We start from the raw sequence: 19,786 nt of genomic DNA on the forward strand, positions 1-19,786 counted from the left end.
TCCCATTCTTGACTTGTACATTGTGATTTCATACGCCTACGTGTCACTACGTCTCATCAGAGTCGTCCGAAAAGCTTGATGTAGCCTACCTAAAATTCGATAATATAAATATATGTTTTGTGCGAATAACATAACAAATATAACTAAACTTTCACTAAATCTATAATTTTCCAAATAGCACTGTGGCGCACCTCAAAATACTCCTGCGACCCACCAGAGGGCCATGACCCACAGTTTGAGAAGCCCAGGTCTAGGTTTATCAAGCCAGAAAATGGGCCGCGGCCAAAAAATAGGTTGAGAACCCCGGAACTAATATATCAAAGTGGACCATGCATGAAAACGCGATATCTCTACATGCAGTTTAGCTAATCTTTTAGATACCCACAGTCTCCCTAGAACAGTGCTCTTCAACCTTTTTCGTCGTGGTACACCCTTTTCAGGTTTACTCAAAACTCGTACACCCTTGATCCTATATACACCGATTACGTAGTGAGCCGCATTACGATAACATATATATAATATGGCCGCATTCCAGAGGAAAGTTTTTATGACCTTCTGGACGACAAATATACGCAACAGAAATAGGCTACTGGGAGTTTGGCATCGCGAAGAGTCCTTTTGTTGTTCTGTACCTTCACAGATTTCGTATTGCGTGTAAAAGTTTCTAATTGTAGATGCAGAACATCCCCGCAGGCGGACCATATATGCACCAAAACCTCGAGTTTAAATGTTAGGAAATGCTGTTGAGATTCTGTTTCTAGTCGCGCCGGGCGCGTTAATTTTTTTCAACCTCTTGAATGAATTTCTTCGATAATGTTGGTAGATTCACATATCACTCTTTATTATTATTGTCAGTAGGTCATTGAATTAATAGGTATAGAGCTGATGGAGGAGGTGTCTTCAAAAAATTTGGCACACAATTATTGATGATTCATCTTCCGGTCTTTATTAATCACTTTCTTGTATTTTGTTATTTCTTGACCTCCCACCGGAATTATCGGTATAGTCAAAGTATATTGGAATCGCCCAACCATACCAGCACAACCTTCATTCATGAGATGCACACGATTCCAACTTGGTATTCATTCATCGCGCGCATCATTTTCCTCTGTGGTTCGCATTTATACGGAGGGGGGGCTATGATTGCAAGGACACTGTGATATTAAAAATGAAAAATCCAAGTCCCCCTGAATCGCGGCACGCGTGAAGAAAATGTTTAGGTTGAATTAAAAACTCTCAAAGATTTGGGAAGCAAATCGTAGATTCCAATTGTATATTGAAGGCGGCTAACACACTCTAATCAAATTATGTGTAGATGGCACACAAATTACGGTTTACAGGTGCATGCGGCTGTACCACCGCAGGTTGGTCACTTCTGGCCTAAGCGAAATTAGAACCAGCATGGCTGCAACCTATGGGAAATGTTAAATACCAACCTGGAATCGCGGTTACCGGACCACCATCTTATACACGGTGGTTCTCAAATCAACCCCCGACACCCCCTAGCTAGGTCCCTGCAATTGTGTAAACTGCGCTATTTATGAGCTTGTCGCAGAAAGTACGAGCTCAAAATGTCTGGGCTGTCGCGGAGGTTTTTTCGGGAATCATGATAGGCAAATATCGCAAGCTGCGGAACACATGTTAACTCCATCCTGTTCGGCTTCAAAAGGAACCAATAAGTCCAGTACCAATGGTTAAATGTTAGGGAGAAACATTTGCTTATGATATCAAAAAGCAATGTAATTTACGAGCAGCACACAGTCGACATGAAAATTGAAAGATATTGCACATCCAGTCAACCTGTTCTGTTCTATTGTGATAGATAGTCATGAGGCCATTGTAATGCGGCCCAGTACGCCCGATCCGAGTGGTATACCCTTTAAAAATCATGGTACAGCCTGGGGGTTACGATACCCCGGTTGAAGAGCCCTGCCCCAGAACAATACGATATAGCTGGGAAACAGCAGATCTCGAACTCCAACGTTTTCGATTACCGATCGGAAAATGTTATCCTCGAAATTTTTGTTCCATATGTCCTGTTCTTACTATAAGCCATGGCTCAATATGTCAATACGTCGTATGGAGATTGCGAATGATTCCGTGTCCAACATCGTTACCAGGGAAAATTCAATGTCTGCATGTGTGTTTTATTCACGATTTACCTTGTTAAATTGCAAATGAAAATATCTTCATAATAACAGGTGGCGCAAGTAGGTTTTTATAACTATTGCAGAATCGTGTTACGAAGAGGACGGGGGTCATGATCATAGCTCGATGGGTGTACGGCATAACTGGATTTTCGGTAAAATATTTCGATCTGCTACCGCAAATTGCACTTCGAGAATTTGAAGAAGAATGGTAGATACCGGTGGCCTCGCGGTAGTCATACTGCGACAGTCGAATTGGGTCTGAACTCATTGGTGCCATATAATAAGTAAATGCCTGCCAAGGAATGTACAAAGTCGTTAAATGACTTGGAGTAATTAAAGTCGAAAACCAATGCAGACTGCACCATGTGAAATTTCGAAATATGAAGCTCCCGTAATAATTGACGTGATGACGGGCGTCGGTGGAAGGTATACCTTCCTTTTGCCTAAGCGAATCATTTTATGCATTAGTCCGATAAATAAAAGTTATGCACGAAACCGAGGTAACACTATATTGCGGATGCAGGTTTCCTCATTTATTCACCCTTGATTATTACGATGTCGGATCGACTGAGAAAAAAACTTTTCATCATCGTAATATAGAATCCATTCTGGAGAAATTTTAATGAGACCCCAAAACTTTACAGACATTGTGACGTCAATCGGAGAAATTTTGCCTAAATAGTGGAACTAATACGAAAACTGGAAATAACGAAATACCACATGTTAGACTTTTAGACTAGCACAAGCACTGGCCGTTTGAGATGCATAACTTAGATGGCGCTGGCACCAAATCCCCACAAGTAAATTTTCGTTCTCATCAACACTCTTAGTAGCTTAATTATGGCGTCGATGCCATATTTTAATGATCACATGCAAAGTAGAGAAAATTCCGAACTGGACAGTCGTGAGAAATCAGTAAACATTACAAATGAATACCTTCTTTATCTGTATGTTGTCCGCGGTATTAGGGGGGCTCGGGGTTTCAAGTTGGGAACGGGATGAACAAAGTTGATTTATAGTAATCCAATACAATAGGGGTTATTTCTTTCATCCGCTCAATACACAAATCCCATGTAATGAACAAAAAAATTCGGGTGCATTATTTTCCATTGTAAAAGCTGTGATTAGTGGTGGGTTGTAAGTCAGACAAGTTCTTACAATTGCGTCGCACCGGCAAAAGTTAGAGGCTCACTTAATTGACCCATCAAGGTTACTTGAATTATTCCACGTCAGAAAAAGTTACAGATATGCACTATTTATATCCGCACTGCAAATTCCTTCGTCCGCTCAAGTGCGTACCATCCCTCAGGTTGAAAAGCACTGGCATACACTACTAACGCCCAAACAATAACAGCATATACTCACTAGAAATCACATCTAACAGATATATATCATTTTAAATAAAGCATATAGCAGGCTCCTCTCCAAATTCCCATTACCGATTATTTTGATTAAATGAAAGTAATAAAAATTATAATAATTGATAACCCTCTTGCATATTGTCTGCTTTGTTCTCGGCGCTTTCTCCCTTTCTCTTTCGCTGTATGCGTGCTTCGCCTATGGCATCTCTTTTCATTTCTCATTCAAATGAATTATCACTCTGCGTTTGCCATGGCATAGATTGGTGCCTGATTTGAAATAAAAATTGCAATCGACAATATCTAATGTAACAATGCATGCATATTATTTTGAACCTATTATGTATAGTCTCCTTTGATTTGACTGAGAACTCTTCATTGTTGGGAAAATGTGGTACTACTGAAATTTCATAGCATGAGATATATCTGTTTTCGCAGAATAAAGAGAACATCGACAAATAAGAATGGGTCGTGATTGTGAGTGCGAGAGCAAATGCGTAAAGATGAGGACATGCTGGTCGCGGGCGTTACATCAAATCACTGGGTGACATGCGTGCAGTTCTACATGTCGTATAGCGTAAATCCCGAAAATACTAAATATAAATATATAGGTTCTTAGATGCGCAATCGAGACCGACAGTTGATGCCAGAGTTGGATCAATTGTGATTTGTAATTGAGCTGAATGTAATAAATTACATTTTTTCCTGTAATTGTAATTGTAATTGTAATTGAAGCATTTCTATTTTGTGTAATTGTAATTGTAATTTGATCAAAATTTTGCTCAATTACAATCTCAATAACATTTTCATGGAAACCTTGCAACCACAACATAAAATATTCATCTAATCAATCAATCATTTATTCGTCGCATCAGTGAAAATCCGGTAAGAACCAGCATGACGACGAGGGGTCTTAAGGCCTTAGTAAACAGTTATCACAAGTAATAATTAGCCTATTTACATCGGTGTTCTATGCGTGCTGCGTTATAACTAGATAATTCAGTCACGCTAAACTGTTTCTCATACTTCAGTAGCAACAGAAAACTTTGTGAATTACAATATAGGCTAAACCAGTGGTTCTCAATCTGGGGGCGTGTCCCCTTGGGCAGCGTGAAAGCATCTGAACGGGGCACGACGCTCCAGTGAGCTGAAATCTTTTCCGCGCTTGGCCCGATTCACCTCCGTTTTATGGTTATTGCTCGGTGTATAGTCTGAATTTCCTATTGGAGAATTCTCTCATCAACAGTCATATAACCTTCCATACCATCAAACTATATGTAAGGATTGCTAACTTTCTGCTTTCATTGTGTGCTATGACGATAAGGGGGGCACGAAATACTCACTGTCATAAACGGGGGCGTGTCTAAAAAAGTTAGAGAACCAGTGGGCTAAACTAAATCTTAATACTTCAAAAATGTATGAACAGCAAATAAACTCTTCTGAAACCTGTGCTGAACCATTTCCTACACCACGGTCAAAGGTTTTTTTAATCTCTGACCAGTACCGAGGCTTGTTGCAACAATAGCAAAAAAATTCAAGTTTACAACCAAGGCTTCATCAAACTTGATCACGCATTTGTAGAGATGTTATCCCAATCTTACCTCCAATCTTGGCCAAATTTACTGGGGCCAGAAACTTTTCGCACCCCAATGTTCATCAAATGCAATCTAACAGTTTCCGAGCAAATGAAAATGTAAATGCGAACAAAAATATTGTAATTCTTACTTATCAGGAGGTTCTTTCCTTTGCATTTATTTTAATTTTACATACCTTATCAGTATCATCCTTATCGCTGACGCCATACCAATTACATTTCATTATCCTCACTGCGCTCTGAGTAGCCTAATCGTTTGATTACATTTCATGACTGTCCTGTAGCCTAATCGCTGTTAGTCGCTCAAACCTTTGGTTCTTAACAGTCGTTTGGAACATTTTTCTGTGCTTGTAGTTTTCAGTACTCATGATTAGGTATAGTTCGACGACGTTCGAGTTTTTTTTTAATTAAAGGGTATTCTACATATCATGAATGAAACATGAATAGCATGAGACTGTTGCTAATTACGTCGCTACGGTTGTCAAAGAACACCTCTTTACTGAATCAATCACCTGTTTAAAAGTAATTGTAATTGTAATTATAATTGTAATTATTACATGTTTAACAGTAATTGTAATTGTAATTGTAATTAAATATTTTTAGCATTGAGTGTTGTAATTGCAATGTAATTGAAACATGCAAGGAAGTAATTGTAATTGTAATTGTAATTGAATTAATATATTTTAATTGACCAACTCTGGTTGATGCCGCTCATTGGAATTATAGATCCTCTTTTCGACACTCGCGGAAACATCCGACTGTGGTCATGTGCGCTCGCGTACATTCATAAACAGCTTGTTTAGCAGCTTGCAGCTATGTCATTGCGATTTGTTGCAATACTGCAGGTTGATCACTGTTGTACAGAAATATCCTTGCCAAAAACGTGGGCAGTCTTCAGCTGCAATAATTGGTTAATATTCTACCCCATGTCGAGATTTCAAGACTCGTCCCTCGATGAAAAGAAGGTCTCTCAATCGCAAGTTCGTTCATAAGATAATAAGGAGCCTATAATTTCGTCACTCGAGAACATTGGCTTTCCCACTGTTTGCGTTGATCGTGAATTTCGACTATTTCCGCCGTGGTGTAGGGTGCAAATTAGGTAAAAGGCCGTCTGATACAGTGAAAGTCAGTTGTATATTGAAGTTCTGTACCTCCAAGAAGCTCTTCAAAAGGCCGTCTGTGGTGAAAAATCTTTCTTCCATCCCCGTCGCAATGGATGAAAACGGGTCGAATATAGCGATTCTTATGGAGATATGTTTCAGAGATTGAGTTGGGTATGTTTTCGTTTGCTACCGCACAAAAATGCTGGTGTACGTAGAGAACTGCTAGTCCTGCCGTAAAATGGAAAGAATTTGTGAATCCAGATGTACCTAATACATTCGTCCCTTGAAGAGCTACGAAATCTTGAAGTTCTGTTCGCTTTACAAATCATGAGATCTCCCTTACTTGAGTACTCTTCTGATTGAAATCCACTGCGTTCTCATTACAATCATTGGGCGGTGGGCACCGATCTTTTACCGACATCTAGCGGAATTCATTGACAGTCTGTACTAACCGTACTCCTCTAGATCATTTCAATAATTTGGCTTCCTAGTCACGAGTCAATTTTACTTATGTTGTTTTGACTTAATTCAAGTCAAGTCATTGATCACCGGGTCAAGTCCTAGCCCAAGTCGGGGTGCAGAGGATCGAGTCCGAGTCAAGTGTTGAGACTCGAGTCGGATTCCAAGTCATTGTGTTCACTGTTTAATCAAGTCATGCTCAACCCACTCATTTACAACTATTCTTTGTGATATGGTGACATTCATAATATTCTAATTTTCCTCATTCCTATCCGTTTCTGACCCTATTTTACAAGTACCAGTACTGATTGACGCAATAGCAATTAAGACTGTGATATTAGTCTTTTGAAGTTACAATGAAATGCCTCTCTGGTCCGTCCTAATCTCGAGTAATGTAACTTGGTCGAGAGAAGAAGAGAATAAACACATGTGTGTTGTGAAGTAGTCCCTCTATTTTCCGCAGGCAAAATTAAATGTACACTGTAAATTCTGAAGTGTTGCTCAACCCGGAAAATTGAACACGAAACGTGATCCAAAAATTGAACGCATAGAAGTGTTGCGAAGTGTTTAAATTAAAAGTGTTTACCTAAAAAGTGTTCAGCCTCAAAGTGGCTGGTTGACTAGTCACCGGAACGCAGGGCTCAAAATAAAATCAGATTTTATTGATTCCTGAATAGATGACGCTTATAATACCCAACCTGGGTGATTAAATACGTGCAAACATTGAAATTTCCAATAGCTGCTGTGACAGGGTTTCATAAATTCAGATCAGCAGTTGAAACCTATTCCGGAATAGTCCATGAAATCACGAACATCAAAAATGATCAAGAGCAAACTCACTACAAATATCATGCAACTCGTTCAATCATGAAAATGAATCATAGCGAATTAGGGATAGTGATAACAAAATATCATTTAGTATCTTTAACTTTCGTGACAATGGCATGGAATTAAATTCATTGGTTACGTCCGTTAACGGAAAACATGATCAACACAAATCAGTAAAACATATTTATAATTGATCAAATTATGGCTTGTAAATTTCTAATTTTATTGTAAAAAAAACAAACAATGAATATATCAGTTTCACTACCACTACCACGATAAACAAGTAATGAAGTATTTTTTACTCTTAATGAAATTGGGCCTGCTAAGTGCTAACCAGGCATCAATAATATTCTTGGGCTTGCATTACAAGGATTTATATCAGGTTAATGCCAATCACTTTTGTTTAAATAACAAAGAAATCGTTTCTTTGAGTCCATACAAATTTTGCAGATTTACAGAAAAGATTTTGTTGTTATTTGCCAGTCTGCTGCAAAATATGAAATCTGGAAGTCATTAGGGCAATGATTCTTGAACATATTTGGACACGCCCCGTATGATAGCAAAAAAATTTCACACACCCCTTATCGTCGTATCATGAAATTAAAAAAAGCAACCAGAACGCTAGAAATCCCAACTGATAGTTGGATGGCAGTGACGGTAATAGTTGTTGATGAGAGAATATTCAAATATTAAATTCTGACCATACACAGAGAAATAAGTAGAAGCTGCCATGTGCGAAAAAGATTTTAGTTGACAGCGGGTTCACGCCCCTTCAAATGCTTTCTCCTGTTTGAGAACCACTCCTTCAGGGTATGACAATCCAATGCATAGTAGCTCAAAACGTCAACAATGTTTCTGAATACTTCATTTTCACTGAAGCAGTTTTATATTCTTGGCATCAGCTGCAATCCAGGATCGGTCAATCTCTGATTCGTGGCGTGCCATGGTGTTTGCTTCTTTTCTACTGGTCGACTCCAAGTTGTGCTCCTTGAAAATGTGATTAAATTCCAAAGTTTTGAATATGTCAATGAAAATTCTAAATTTTATGCAGAAATAACTATAAATATTTCACACATGCAGGTTACACAAGCGCAGGAAAGGCGCTCGGGTACATGTGAAATCCTATCACTGAGAAGAACTAAAATTGGCATAACGACTAATAAAAATATCTTGAAATAGGTCTGCGCTTTTTTCAATTCGGTCATTTTGACATTTACATTGACATTCAGACGCACAGGCCACAGTGAGAATGCAGAACTTTAACTCAGAATGAAATTTACAGCAGAACGTCTATGTACGTCTACGAACGGTCCATGTAAATTTGTATGGTCCACAAAACAGAAAGATTACGATACCTGTTTCAATAAGACATGCGCTTGGGTCTTGGATTGTATTAGCTTGTCTCTCAATTTGGCTTGGAGAAGAAGACAGTTGACTTCATCAACCTCGTTTTGCTGAAAATGTAATTGATTGCAAACAAGATCCGAAAATAAATATAGTAGAATCGGTATTCCTATGGGTTTGGATTGCCATTACAATAATTGACCAGACAAAGGACACATTGATTGTCTTTAGTACAAAAAACTTTGTGACATCTTATCGAAGGTGTTGAATACTTTTCCTTCATTGCAGTAATTGTAATTGTTCTCAATCTTTCAAAATACTTCCCTCCTGATGAAATTTAATTAGCGAAATTATTTGGAATTAGCACGACATGGGAAATGATCTCAATTTGATGTTCCAAGTATAGTTCAGTAAGCAGTAGTTTAAATACAAGTTACCCCAGCTCTTTACATTCAAGAACACCTCTGTTCAATGTACACAGATCAAGCCTCTCTTAAGCTCATATCGCATATATAGATAGTTATCAAGAAAATTAGGACTGCAAAAACCAGCACATTACATGATCAATTGTGATATATGAAATGAATAAATAGACTTACATAATCACATGTTTCCATGGGTTCTTGAGGCAAAAGTATTATCGCAAAAGATGACTGCACCGGCACAAAATCCGTTCAGATGACTCCTCACGTCACTATCAACATTGTCTGTTAGCACAGGCACGGTAGAACCAGGGGGTCTCTTCGAAGAGTCGACACCAGTTGGATGAATTTGAAGATCAATCCAAGACTGTTGAAAAGAAAATACTTGTTTCAAAAATTTGCAATACAAGGGAACTATTCAATATTCGAACAGCTTCTTCGAGGTGCAAAACTTCAATATCAAATTAAATAGTATATGCATATTGAAATGAGCCCGAATATTTTCGGCTGAGACTCGTCAAGGGTAATCGTCAGCAACTAGTAGAGAACTCGAAAGAACGTAGTACATCAAAAATCGTTTCACAAAATATGACGTCACCGGCATTCAGTATTACGCAGATATCACACTGGATACATTTGTATGTGACAAAAGGGTGTCTTTCATAGAACAAATAATTATTGTAATGGAAAGTTGCATGTGCACCAATTTTACTACAGCACGAGTAGCATACTTTCCTGGATTGTTAATCATTTTAGTGGAATTTTACCAGCAAACATTCATAAAAATAACCAAATGCAGCAGAATCAAATTCATTATCTAAGGATATGCCAGTTTACTTACGAAATACCGCGATGCTTACCAGTATTTTAAACAACAAATGCATTTCAAGAAGTTGCCAATTGCAATACATAGCCTACTACCTGCACATTAGGGCATTTTTCATATTCTTTCCATCAGCCGCAACCCAGGCTTGATGAGTCCCTGATTCGTGGCGTGCCATGGCGGATCTTTTTTTTACTGGTCTAATCCAAATGCTGCTCCTAGAAAATACGAAACATTACAAAGGAAAATTGTAGATTTGATGCAGAAGTAAATATAAATATTTCACACAGATAGGTTACAGAAGCGCAGGAGAGGTGCTCTGCCCCCCAGGTTGAGAACCACTGACTTAGCCCATTATAGTTCAGTAAGCAATAGTTAAAGTACAAGTTACACGAGCTCATTACGTTCAACTAAATCTCTGTTCAGTGTGCAGTGTACACTGTACACAGTTCAGGGTACACTGTACGGTACAGTGTACACAGATGAAGCCTTTTTCAGCTCATATCGAATAGCCCGTAAGCTACTCTGCGAGATAGTTCGTGAGAAAAGTAGGACTGCAAAAACCAGCAAATTTCATAATCAATGGTGATATATAAAATGAAAAAATAGGCTTACATAATCACATGTATCCATGGGCTCTTGAGACAAAGGTCTGTATCACATAAGATGACTGTGCCGGCACAAAACCCGTTACGAACGACTCCTCACGTCACTGTCAACATTGTCTGATAGCGCAGGCACGGTAGACCCAGGGGGCTCTTTTTAAAGAGTGGACATCAGTTGAACGAATTTGAGGAGCAATCCAAGACTATTGAAAAGAAATATTTGTTGCCAAAATTCGCAATACAAATGAACTGCTCAGTAATCACGCAGATATCATACTGGATACAGTTTTTTTTCTGCAATAAGTTGTGCGTGACAGAAGGGTGTATTTCATAGAATAATTGAGTAATGGAATGGAAAGTTGCACATGACGTTACCACCAATTTTACTCTGGCACAGTTAGTATACTTCCTGGATCGTTAACAATTTTTGTGAAATTTTACCAGCAAACATTCATAAAAATCTTTATCACAAAGATAACCGATTGCAACAGAATCAAATTCATTCTCTAAGGATATACCAGTTCACTTACAAAACACCGTGATGCTTACCAGTATTCCATACAGCAAATGCATTTCAAAAAGGTGCCAAGTTCAATACATACTACCTGCAAAATAGAGTTTAGTTCAGTTACCGTATCACAATAAACTCAGAAAAGTCAAATTCGGGGATTGGGCAAAACAAATACTACCCCTTGTGATCCATGGTTTGTTGAAAAGATTGTTTGTTTGGCTGCACTATTATTGGGGCGATTTTTTGGACCTAAAAAGGTAAGATTTTGACTAAAAAATTCAAATTCACACATATTTTGATGATGAAAAACCTAATTTTGACCCCATGTACTTAAATTAGGTGTTTCTCACATAGTGTTAGAATTGTATTACCGGAACTTATTTTTATTTCTGGCTGGAGCTGTCTGTTCTTCTGAAGTAATTTGACCTGAAAAAATCTTTTAGCATGAAAATTGACAAATTTTTACATGAAAAAGAACTTATTTTATCGAAATCTGGACCCATGAATAATTCTAGTATTAGTTACATCTCGTATTATGGTAGAAATAATTAAAAATTTGTTGTAGTACAACGAAAGATACTTTCCGACATTTTCGGGTAGAAAGTGTCTGTCCTAACTAAGTAGCTTGGCAAGAATGAAGAAAGAACGTTCACCAGCTGCAGTTGTTGGCCGGCAACACTGAAGTTGTGCGTACACTGCACTCTCTCTCTCTCATTATGACAAAGTTGTCTACATCGCAATTATTCATCATACGGTTTCTAATAGAAGAACCAATGCCCACGCAGTCTTGCTTCAGTTAGGATAGTGCAATAGGCTACGTTGAGTATTTGTTTCATTTGACAGTTTATGATTCACAATGAGCAGACGATGGTCCGTCTACAACGGTAGGACTATAAAGTAGGCTACAAGATGTAAATTGTAAAATGATAAGTTCACCGACAGTGCAATCATCTATGATACAAACGAAATGCAAGTTGCCAACAAAATTTTGATTTTGTAAAGAATTTTGGCAATTTTTGACCTGACGGTACAATTTTGACAAAATTCTGACCTATTTTGACATTTCAAAAAAAAATCGCTTTAGTTGACACCTTACCACTTGGAATAAACAGTAGGCCTACAGTGTAAAATGTCTTGCAGTTGAAAAACAATCAAAACCGTTGCATGACTGTCATACCGGCATTCAATTGCTGACATTGCAGTAGGCTACATGTCCACAATGGACCACAATATCGCCTACATAGTGATATTTCAGTGTGGATAGAGAGAACATCCCTTTATCCATGTGGCAAAAAAGTTACTTTTATAGCAGCTTCCCATCAGTACCGTAGTACTGGACCTGGTCGCAGCCTGGTATATTATCAGATTCGAAGCTCGATCATCCAGCAATAATATCAGACGAATCCTATACTGCAAAACATCTAAAGAACATTTATATGAATAAGGGATATCAGTAGCCTGCTAAAACATCTAAAACAAACGACGTTACTGCAATGTCAAAACGAGTTAATTTTATGACTATTCTCACATTACATACATTCAATAACATTTACCGCATTTCCATACCTTACAGTACATGGATGTTATGATCCTTTACGCCATCAGGTAGCAGAAACTGCTTCAATATATCCATTTCGCCAAGTTTTTTCGTGTACCCTACTCTCTGCCTGAAGCCTGACGAACCACCAATTCAAATCCAAACTGAAATCGAGCGCGCTCTACCGTAACGAAGGTTGTGACCCCTCCGCGTCACAGGGAAATATGTATATTTCATTGAAATATTACCCTTAAACTTAGTGTTGGGTCAAGTGAGTAATATTATTTTACATATACCGTGATTTAATGTGATCTCCAAACGTAGCGATGGTTTATGAATGCAAAATTGATGATAAATAACCAGGTATAGATTTTCTTGAAAATAAGCCGCACTGGCGAAGTGTTACATGTAAACGGAGAAATACGCAGAAGCGTTGCGACGATAATGGCCCAATGCGTTTATATGCCCGAAAAGTGTGTCTGTACGCAGAAAAAAGTGTTATGAAGTGTTCAATACGACCTTGCGGATTTACAGTGTAGATTGCGTTATATATGTTATGATCTGCCATGTGTTTAGTTAACGTACTAATTGAATAGTATATTCATATTGAAATGAACCCGAATATTTTCGGCTGACACTCATCAGAGGTAGGCCTAATCGTCAGCAACTAGTAGAGAATTGGAAAGAACATTGTATATGTTGTATATGTTCTTTTCAATTCTCTACTAGTTGCTGACGATTACCCCTGACGAGTGTCAGCCGAAAATATTCGGGTTCTTTTCAATATGAATATACTATTCAATCGTATATTGAAGTTCTGTACCTCCAAGAAGCTCTTTAACGTACTAATCGCGCAAAGTTTGAGTATCCGATGGAACTTCTCCGTATCGCTCTCCGTGTGAACTATACCGCCCTTATAATACAGGGGAGTACGTCATTCTATCACATTCTTTAGATGGTACGCCAGGGAAACCAAAAGTTAAGAACCGTTGTTCCATAGGAAAACTATGATTTGCATCTTATGATGCTGTTTAATATTAATGCATCCAGGTATATACCAACATCAATAAAGATCTCTGATACTTCCACACAGATCAGTTTACAGCTTTTGACAGTCCATGATAACGTATTTCTTACTGCTTTTCACAACTACTTACTTACTTACTTGAGTAGATTTAAAGTTAGCCAATTCTACGTCTATATACTTAGGGTAGTTTAGGCTTCTATTAAAAGCACTGCTTCCACTCGTACTTGAGTAGATATTTGCATCGCTACATATATTTCTACTTGAGTAGCTGACTTGGCTATTTTGACCACCTCTGGCAATGACTCGAGTATAGCCCAAGTCTAGTCATTAGTCAATACACAAACTGAATCAAGTCCAGTCGAGTCATTTTCCACGATTAACAAAATGACTCGAGTCAAGTCGAGCAATGACGCATAAGATGTACATATATCATTGAATCGAGTCACCAATAATCGAGCCTTCTCATCACTGCTGCTACTTTTCCATCTAGATTCAAAATATAGAGTTTGGACAAGATATGATTCACCTGTCGGTTTTTTGCAAATCAGGATCATCTGTAAAATAAGCGCGGCATGGCAACCCTGACTTTGGAGTTGCCCGAAATTTGTTGTTGTCATCGTTACAACACAAGTTTCATGGTTCCTAATTCTGATTGCTACATCATACCTTGCCTCACCGGTTTCATATATGAATTTTTTTGAATCCCTTAAGTGCGTCGAACTCTTTATAGGGGACAGCCGCAATGTTTTTAAGTTAAAATAAATGTATTCTTGCAATGGATGCAGGGATATATAGAACTCTCTATATTCTATATATACCTGAATGGATGTTGTTATGAAATGATGTGTGCATTATTAGGTCGTTCACTTTGGATATCAGAAAAGTATTCCGGCTACCTAGAGGGTGAGGGATGCGCTGGCCTGTGAACAAACTGGCCAGTAGCCAAGCTACATTCGTTATTTCTTTCTTTCATTCGTTCATTCGTTCGTTTGATTTTGGTAATATTTTTATGAACATCCAGTCATTGATTGATATACTCCGCTATTATTGTTATATATCCCTCATTGTAATTGGAGCAGTATTGAAGTAGCTTATAGGCTAGTGCTTCTCCGCATTTTTGTCCCTCGGACCCCAGTTCCAGTCAAATTTAGCTCAATTATCGTGCAACCGTCATCTGTAACGCGCAAACGCTAACTGTATAGGCTGGTAATTAACAGCAACAAAATGACCTTTCTGGAAAATAACATCATGCTATTAATGTGGAACTTGGTAAGACTTTTAATATTTTAAAGCAAATTCTGTAGCTGCGATTTTTTCAGATGCACAGTCGTGTCTTGAAAATCAACGCCGTCGATTTCATATGAAATAGTGCCAAAAATCCATTTCCGCAGGGATAGGTGCTAGCGACTGTAATAATAACGCGTAACGCTTTCGACGACATCTTTGGATATGATCGCAACATGTACGGTACCAAAATTGAGAAACATATTTTAATGAGCAGATGACGTCATTTCTATCTATCAGATCATTTTGAAGTCATTCTGGAATAGCGGTCATATAGGCTACACCAAAGGAGAAAATTGATTTCTGCAAACAATTTTTCCAAAACCCCAACAAAACATATCTAAACAGCAATATGTTCGTATAAGTATAGGCTATTCGCAATCAAAATGAGTATGCACAGCGATATATTTCATCTCAGACGGCCGGATTATCACTCGCTGAATTGTGATGTCTTTTCGCTGCCATTAAACATTTTGCTGTTGCGTGCAAATGACTAGAAGGAGGCTTTCGGGGATGAAGGTTTTGCTACAAATAGGAATACCTGGGCTGTGGAGGACTTAGCGAGCCTCAGTGATTCTTTGGACCGTCACAGAACCCCGCGGACCCCTAAGTTTTGATTCAAATTTAGCTCAATTATCGTGCAACCGTCATCTGTCGTGTGCAAAATGTTAACTGTAGGCCTAGGGTTGCATTTAAAACAAAAATCAATTTAAAACAAACATGTTTAAAAAAAGGCCCTGATTTAAAACATGTTTTTTATTGTTTTTTTTTATGTTTTTTTTTAAGTAATGACGTCACGAATATTTAATTGTGACGTCATATGAGATTGAAATTGACCATTGAAAATACAGGGTAAAAATAGCTCCTTTGACGAAATATATGTACTTTTGTTGTTGAACCGACTATTTTGAGGGTTGCAACTTGCAACCATCCCATATTGATATATGTCGGCTATATTGGGTGGTAATTGTCCGTAGGCTCATACAATATGTTATTTTTGTAGAGTATTTACACAATTATGGCATGATTTTACAACTTGAAACAACACATTTTTTTAAAAGGCCTCTTTTTAAAACACTCTTCGAAACATGATTTAAACAAAGTGTTTTAAAACACCGTTTGTTTTAAATGCAACGCTATGTAGGCCAGTGATTTAGCAGCAACAAAATAATGACTTTTCTGGAAAATAACATCCAGTCGTGCTTTAAAAATCCGCACTGCGATTTTATATGGAAAAGTGACAAAACTCCATTTCCAAAAGAATGGTGGCGACTGTAATAATAACGCGTAACTCTTACGACGACAGCTTTGGATATTATCGCAACATATATGGCACCAAGATTGAGAAACATATTTTAAAGAGCATATAACGTTCAGTCTAGTTATTTCTATCTATCAACTCATTTTGAAGTTATTCTGGAATAGCGGTTATACTACAGGAGAAAATGGATTTTTGCAAATAAGTTTATCCAATACCCGAACAAAACATCTCTATAAACACTTAAACAGCTATTGGCTGTTTGGCATCTTCACACTTTCATTTGTGTGCCTTGGAGTCGACTTTTATCAAACTACACCAGCCAAGGACAACAAAAGAAGTTCGTGTACCATCTAGAAATGGTACATTGAATTCTCTATAATTTGAAATGTCGTGCTGGTGACGTCATATTTCGTGATACGATTGTTGATACACAATTTTTTTCTAATTCTCTACTAGTTGCTGGCGATTACCTCTGACGAGTGTCAGCCGAAAATATTCGGGTTCATTTTAATATGAATATAGGCCTACTATTTAATTGCATATCGAGGTTCCTGTACCTCGAAGAAGCTCTTGGCAATTTAAATGAGTTTGAGTCTCGAGTCATATGACTTGGTTCGAGTCATGCACAATGACTCGAGCACAAGTCGAGTCAATACAAAAATCTGAAAAAATGACTCAAGTCAGGTCGATTCACCACAAAATCGCGACTCGAGTCAGTACAACCCTGGTTAGTAATGTTGGATATACAAGAGAACATTGTACGTGGACTGGACTACCATTTCGTTTAACTGGTTAGGACTTTCAAAATTACGTAACCTTAGGCTTACCATATTTTGAAAATGTAAAAAGAGGACACTTTTTCAGAAATTTGCAAGATGCAAAACCGGAGTAGAATTCTCAAAAACCGGTGAATTTTTCCCACATTGTGATCGTTTGACTAAAAAAAAAAAAAAAAAGTCAGCTTTTCGCTCAGAGCTAAATTCACCGTTTTTCACACCGAAAGATCCGCCGGACCGTCACTTCTGTGCCAATTTTCGGCATATCACTCGCAATTTGCTTTAAATCTGACCTAAATTTTCTAAATAGAGGACAAAATCTCAAAAAAGAGGACAAAAGGGCGTCCTCCGAGGACACTTTCAAAAAAGTCAAAAAAGAGGACAAATCCTCTTAAAAGAGGACGTATGGTAAGCCTACGTAACCTTAACTTTCAGTTCACATCGTGAGCAGATTGATTGGGCTCGAAAGTCACGTGACTTTTGGTTCGCTGGAGTAGTTATGTAGATCGGTCGTGACGGGCTATGGGCTCTTATGGGTGCGGCGGCGAGCGGCTGGAAAACTCGTGGTGGCGAGCGGCTCTTATTTCTTATGGGTGCGGCGGCGAGCGGCTATTGCGTCTTATGGGTGCGGCGGCAAGCGGCTCTTATTTCTTATGGGCGCGGCGGCGAGCGGCTGGAAAAACCGGGGGTGGCGAGCGGCTCTTATTTCTTATGGTGGGGTGGCGAGCGGCTATTGCGTCTTATGGCGGGGGTGGCAAGCGGCTCTTATTTCTTATGTCGGAGGTCGCAAGCGGCTGAGAAACCGGGGGTGGCAAGCGGCTTTTATGCCTTATGGTGGGGTGGCGAGCGGCTATTGTGTCTTGTGGTCGCACGGTAACCCTTTTCAGCATAGGGATAGCTCGCACGCGGCTTCGTTGTTGGCATGTCGTACTTCGTGTTGAATATGTATCAAGTAAATAGTCATGTGATTGGTCCTTAGGTAATGTGTATATTCCAAATTACGGCGAGTACGACAATGATATATCGTTATTCTTATGGACGCGGCGATGATTCGTACTTTCAGCCATCTCTCGCGCGGTGTTGAATATGTACGAGTCACCAACAATAACCGCACAAACGGAAACGTGGCTTGTTATGAGGATTAAGCAGTGCGTGCGACAGACGGCGATTCGAATATCAACAATAGTCGCGTTCGCAAACTAACACTTCAAAAAGATGTGAAATATTTGTAAAATCCTACGATCGCTCACAAGATACCACTTCCGGCATATCAATCTATCACTCAATACACAACCGAAGTTGAATTGTAATTGAATGCATAAATTTATCACCTCGACATCAAAATTCGAAAACAACAACTTGACGCTTTATGTTCTCACTCTAATTTCATGATAAGTGTAATAAGTGCCGAATAACAGATACACCACCGGCGAGACTTGAATACCAACAAATTGTCACTTATTTCTATTCTAGCCGTAATCCTTTGTGAAGTTAACGCTTATTCAAAAAGGTGTGAAATATTTGCAAAACCCCGCGATCACTGACAAGATAATGTCTCGGACATAACCATCTTTCACGACTTGGTGTCATAACCATACCGATCGCTCACGCGGTGAAATTTTAGTAATCAGTTTGTCACAGAACTTGATTTCGCTGGTAAGATTTAACAAGTAACGAATAACAGACCGCCAGTGTCGGTAACTGGAATAGCGACAAATTGTCACTTATTTCCGCTCTAACCCTAATCCTCTGTGAAGTGAACGCTTATTCAAAAGGGTGTGATATAATTTTAAAACCCGACGACCACTCACCGGATAATGCTTCAGACATAGCAATCCCTCATACCCGCTCACAAGGTAATATTTCGGTAATTAGTTTGTCCCAGAGCCGTCGCAGACGGTGATTCGAAAACCAACAATTTGTCACTTGCCCGCGATCGCTATATGTTTCACGCCTCTCGAATATTGGCTGACTTTAGTTGCGTGATAAGATCCATGAAAATATTCAATCGATGTGTTAGTTTGTCAACTTGAAATGTAACTCACTACACAAATCAAGTTGAATCGTATTTGAATGTATTGATTCGACCCAACTCAAATCCTATTAACGCGATCTGTTGAATCGAACGTAACCTGAATATTACTGACGCCAACATTCACCCTCATCGGATCATTCACACATTCCACGCCGCTGTTTTAACACTTATAGAATCAATACCAACTATCTCTGACCCGATAATATTCAATCATTTTGGTAATTTGCCAACTTTAAATCCATTCGCGGGATGTACTAAAGGTAAATCCAAATAATCCAGAATGAAATATTTGGACTTTGACATTGTGCGAATTGAAATAGGTTTGACAAACATGACTACCAACTTTCGCCCAGTCACATTTCAAGATTATACTTTGAAACAATCCTTGAAACTGACAACTCTATTCACGACTGAGTTTTCCGAGCAACTCGGTAAGGTCATAGTTACTACCGCATTACCTAATTTACCCGACCAACTCGTCATGATCATTCCTGAAATCAACACAAACATGACTACTGACTTGAGTCAACCACAAAACAGCATCAAGTTTTAAATCCGCTTGTAGCTTACGGCTTATTTGAATGCGGGTTATGTTTTGTTGTAATTGAGTGTACGGAAATAGTATTACGTCTCGACATCTCACCATCTTACCATACTCAAAGAGTCAAC

General features: G+C 38.6%; 2 long non-coding RNA genes across 5 annotated transcripts in view; both read right to left on the minus strand.

The window, feature by feature from the left end:
- Positions 1 to 19,786, minus strand: part of LOC145439059 (uncharacterized) — a 79,831-nt gene that overhangs the window by 26,510 nt on the left and 33,535 nt on the right. The gene's annotated exons all lie outside the window — the stretch shown is intronic.
- Positions 7,097 to 14,358, minus strand: LOC145439058 (uncharacterized). Of its 4 annotated transcripts, XR_013915081.1 has the most exons (7): positions 12,764 to 14,347; positions 11,236 to 11,291; positions 10,697 to 10,889; positions 10,180 to 10,299; positions 9,436 to 9,625; positions 8,848 to 8,946; positions 7,097 to 8,479 (listed from the first exon to the last, which is right to left on the minus strand). It is a non-coding gene; the product is annotated as an uncharacterized LOC145439058 (long non-coding RNA). The 4 variants fall into 4 exon arrangements; XR_013915080.1 differs by having other exon boundaries at positions 10,697 to 11,291; positions 12,764 to 14,358; XR_013915079.1 differs by having other exon boundaries at positions 11,236 to 14,344.

The sequence above is a fragment of the Botryllus schlosseri genome, chromosome 5 (assembly GCF_051294905.1).
Source record: "Botryllus schlosseri isolate E-star chromosome 5, Bs_hap1, whole genome shotgun sequence".
In the NCBI taxonomy this organism is placed as follows: Eukaryota; Metazoa; Chordata; class Ascidiacea; order Stolidobranchia; family Styelidae; genus Botryllus; species Botryllus schlosseri.